This window comes from Oryzias melastigma, linkage group LG14 (assembly GCF_002922805.2).
Source record: "Oryzias melastigma strain HK-1 linkage group LG14, ASM292280v2, whole genome shotgun sequence".
Lineage (NCBI taxonomy): Eukaryota > Metazoa > Chordata > Actinopteri > Beloniformes > Adrianichthyidae > Oryzias > Oryzias melastigma.
This window is the reverse complement of record NC_050525.1, coordinates 25,398,684-25,403,253: the sequence shown is the minus strand read 5'-3', so window position 1 is coordinate 25,403,253 and position 4,570 is coordinate 25,398,684.

The following is a 4,570-nucleotide window of genomic DNA, read 5'->3' as shown; positions in this document are numbered from 1 at the left end:
AAGGTTGTGAAATCAAAGACTTTCAAAGATTTCATGTTTTTTGGAATTAACATGTTATTTAAATTTAAATTTCAAAATATGATTATTTTATAAAATATTACAAGATATAGATAGTATAAAACGTAGGGTGATTTGGTGTGTTTTTGTTCAGGAAATAAGCACCTTATTTACCTAATGTCTCAAATTTAATGCAGATATTTTTAATATGGTGTACCTATAGTATGTAAGGGATAATACCCGACTATGTTTGCGTGATGAGAAATTAACGCACGACGCGTTGGCCTGAAAACCGTCCCGTGCGAAACGGTGGATGGTTGCTTCCGGAAGTGCGTTAATGTCTCATAATCACACTTCGAAGGGTATTATCCTGCTTATACCATGGTCACTTACAAAAGAAATAAGTATTTAATCAATATTTAGTTCTTTATTCTTGTTATCTCTTCGTTTTCTTCACATAAAGCGGAAGCACCTCAGCCATCAATTTATAAATGTAACTAATCTAGATTAAATAAATGCTAATTAAGTAATCCTTACTTTAAAAAAATGTTATTTTATTTTTCTTTTCTCTATTTAATTTATTTATTCTTTTTCCCCTCTTTGTCCTCAGCAGTCTTACACTGCTGGGTTTTGTTATTTTAGTTTAGGGTTGGTAGTTTTAGTTTGCGGGCTTTGTTTATTTGTTTTCTTTAGGTAGTTGATTAGGGATCCATAGCAGGGAGCTTCTGACTGTGACGTCCGTCACCATGGGGAGATAAAAGAGCCACATGTGGCTCTGGAGCCACAGGTTGCAGACCTGTGGTAGAGTGTCTACCCTAAGATGGAACGGTCGGGAGTCCAGATCCCGGCCTGGTCATACCAAAGACTCTAAAAAGTGCCTCCCTGCTTGACACTCAGCATTAAGAGGTCGGATTGGGAGGTCAAACTACCAAATGATTCCTGAGCGCATCTGTGTCTGCTGCTCACCCCTCCTCCAGGGAATGATTCAAATGCAGAAAACAAATTTAACTAATGAAACTTTAACTTCTTTTTTAGGTGGAGTTTATCACATTTTTAATCCACACCATGGTATAATAGAAAATAATCTAGTAGACTTATTGTGAACGAGAGGGGAATGCAGAAAGATTCCACCGCCTGATTTAGTTTGTTTTTGCGCTCGTGCAATTACAAGGGCCGCTCATTTGGGGGCCTTGTTGCCTGAAACGAGCTCAAACCAGGGAGACAGAAAAGCAGCAGCTGCTCCTCTGGTCCTCCGATGCTCATATTGTATATTGATGAGCACTTTCACCTAAAGCTACACGGCAATTGTGAATAAAATATTTTTTATGCCTTTTTATGATTTGCTCGTCTTCGGCATCACTCTGTGGGCTGTTTTGTTCCCGTCTGATCAAAGACGACGGTTGATCTGGAAGATGATTCACTGCTCATCTGAGCAGCTTCTTCACTTCTGAGAGCTGACGGGGAATTCAGGTTATTTATGTGCTGACTGCTGCAGAGGTTTGGCAGAAACAGTAACAAGATATCATGTGAGCAGATGCAAATGTAAACAATAAAAGTAAGAGAACTTCAGTGAAAAAAACCCCGAAAACTCAGATGTTTTTCCTTTCACTAATCTATGAAAGAATGATCCGTCCCTACCTTAACTTCTACCCCAGCATGTTTGTTCTGGGTTTATTTGTATGTCCTGCTGACTTTGTGTTGTTTCCCTCGTGTTCTATTGACAGGAAAAGCCAGTAAGTCGTGTAAGGATAAGCCACATTTACATTCAGGTATCTGGCAAACGCTTTCATCCAGAGCGACTTACACATGAAAAACAACATTTGGGCTTTAATACAACAGTCGCCTCTAAATGTATTCAAAGCAAATGTACATGAAAGGGATGCAAGCAAAGCCACAGTAGGTCAGATGTGTTTGGGTATTCAAGCAAAAGAGACTTTCTTTAAAGAAATGTCTTCAATTCGAATTTCGAGTTTGAAAGAGAAACCGCAGCATGTTTTCCGACTGACTCAAACAGTTTTGAGATGGACAAATTACTTTATTGGTTGAGACGACCCGCGGGTCACCTATAAAGGTTGTTGTGTTTTTTTATTTGTAGAATGTGGGCCAGTGGGAGAAAAAATGTTACTGTTGGGTGTCTAAACACTACCAAGAAATGACAAACTAATTTAAAGTCTGAGAATCTGATGTGGCAAAGAAAAGGGGTCTCGACAATGAACTCTGGGTCGTCCCTGAAAGGTGGTAATCAGAGAGTATTTATATCTCCAGAACAGAAAATTTAAACCAAGGGAAGTATGATTAGTGAAATGAAACTGCAGCTGGTTGCAACTCTATCAATGACAGTTGGTACCTTCAATCAATGTTGTTTGGTAAAGCCTTTATGGAGAGAACATAGTCTCATTCGATGTGTGTATGTCATTCTTAATTTGTAACTGACACAATACATTTTGTGCCTAACCGTGTGTACTTGCAATTGTGTACAAAAAATCACAACATATAGAACACCATTTACAAATGCATAGGGGTGGGCACCAAAATTCAGTTCCATGAATGAACCGTTATGATTGATGCGCTTCTACCGAAACCAAAAGAAGCTACTGAAATCGGTTCCTCATTACGGTGCTTAGGTTCATTGAAGGTCTATTTGTCTTTGGACATGTCAGGCGTTTTATGATGCTGCATGTGATCGCATTGATAAACGTCTTGTTTTCTTGGATGTTGCTTTTCCTCTCAGTCCTGATTTCTCTCATTGACTGAAGCTTTTCTTCCCTCCATAGAACTCATTTGCTTTTCTTCAGTCTCCCAGATTTCTGTATATTTTTCCCAACTCATCTGCCTGCTGCTTTTTCTTGACTTGATGTCTTTCATGCATTGTTTGAGAAACACTCAGTTATACTTTGAAATCTCCAGCCTCCGATAGTACTCTCATATTTCAACCTTTGCACTTGTCTGATTTTTAAAGTTTGTTTTTTTCTTTTTCTTGGATTTTTAAGATGTTTGTCTGGCTTTTGAATGGATTTTTGAAACTTACTGAAAAATGTTCACCTGTTAGAGGTGGAAGGAGTTACATAACAACCAGCTGATTTTTCACCTGTTGTATTGGTTCCTTATCCATCTGTAAAGAAGACATCTACATGAATATCTCAAGAACATTATCCTGTTGTATTCATTAGATGAGTTGCTTTATCTTTCTCATTAATCGATATCCCTCTTTTTCTCCTTCACATTTAACTTTGCTGATCTTAGACACTCCTGACAGTGTACAGCATTTGTCATAGGAGCTGCCAAAATCAGTGACGGCAAGTAAAATAACCAAATATACAAGAAAAAGAAGAATAAAGAAACTGGACTGGATTAGTAAGGGTTATATATAAATTCCCTCACTAATCACTAACCCCTAAAACACTATATAGTTCTAAACTATCTAGTGCCCGGGACGTTAACGCAACTAAGACACATGCTTACAATTCTTTTTTTTAAATGATAAATATGACAAAACCCAATTAACAAAGGGAAAACCTAAAACGCTTCTTAGAAAAATGTTCAGGATACTAGAGTTTGGAAAGGTAGAGTCGGACATCCCCCCAAAAAATGATGAACACAGTACATAAAGTAGTGAGAAGTGAAGGAATATGGACAAAACCCAAGTGTTGTGTCACAACCTTGGTAATGTTGTTGATTTTAAGCTTTTAGATACTGCAAGAAAATGCATTAACTTTGAAACACTTTATTTTGACTGATCGAATCGGGAAATGTGAATTAAATAATTGTAGTATTTAAAAGTTTCCGCTTTTTGTTTTAGTGTTTCTCCACAGGTCTTTTATTCTGAATCATCTGTGTTCATATACTAAACTTAATACATCTTCCATTCTTCTAGGAAAGTCTATGACATTTTTGGCTCCAAAACGTGGAGAAAAAAAGTCACTGCTATTCACAAACTGGATTGTTGTGATGACTTTAAGACAGCTTCCAAAAGGTTTCCTACATTTCAAACTTTCCTGATGAGATGACTCTCTCTCTATAAAGTCAGAGAGGCCATACTGAGATGGTTTGGACATGTTCAGAGGAGAGACAGTGAATATATTGGTAGAAGGATGTTGAGTCTAGAGCTGCCAGGAAAGAGGTCTAGAGGAAGACCAAAGAGGAGGTTTATGGATGCAGTGAATGAAGACATGAAGGTGGCTGGTGTTAGAGTGGAGGATGCTGAAGGCAGGCTTAGATAGAGGAAGCTAATGGCTGCCTAACCAAAAGTGCCTAAAGAAAACAAACAAACAAAGCTGCAAACTAAGACTAATAAGGTCCAACCACCAAAAAATCCAGCAGTGTAAGACTGCTGAGGATGAAGAAGGGAAAAAGAACAAAAAACAAAAAAAAAGCAAAATTAAGAATGACTTAATCAGCATTTACTTAATTTAGATTAGTTAAATGTATAAATTGATGCACATAGATAAACTTTGTGGGTTTTTACATCCCTGTTGACCTGAAGATGTCTTGTTTGCTCAATGCTACCTCCACAAGGCACAGATTTTATATTCAAAGCAAAACTTTGGTAAAAAGTTTGATCTTTATGAGTGAA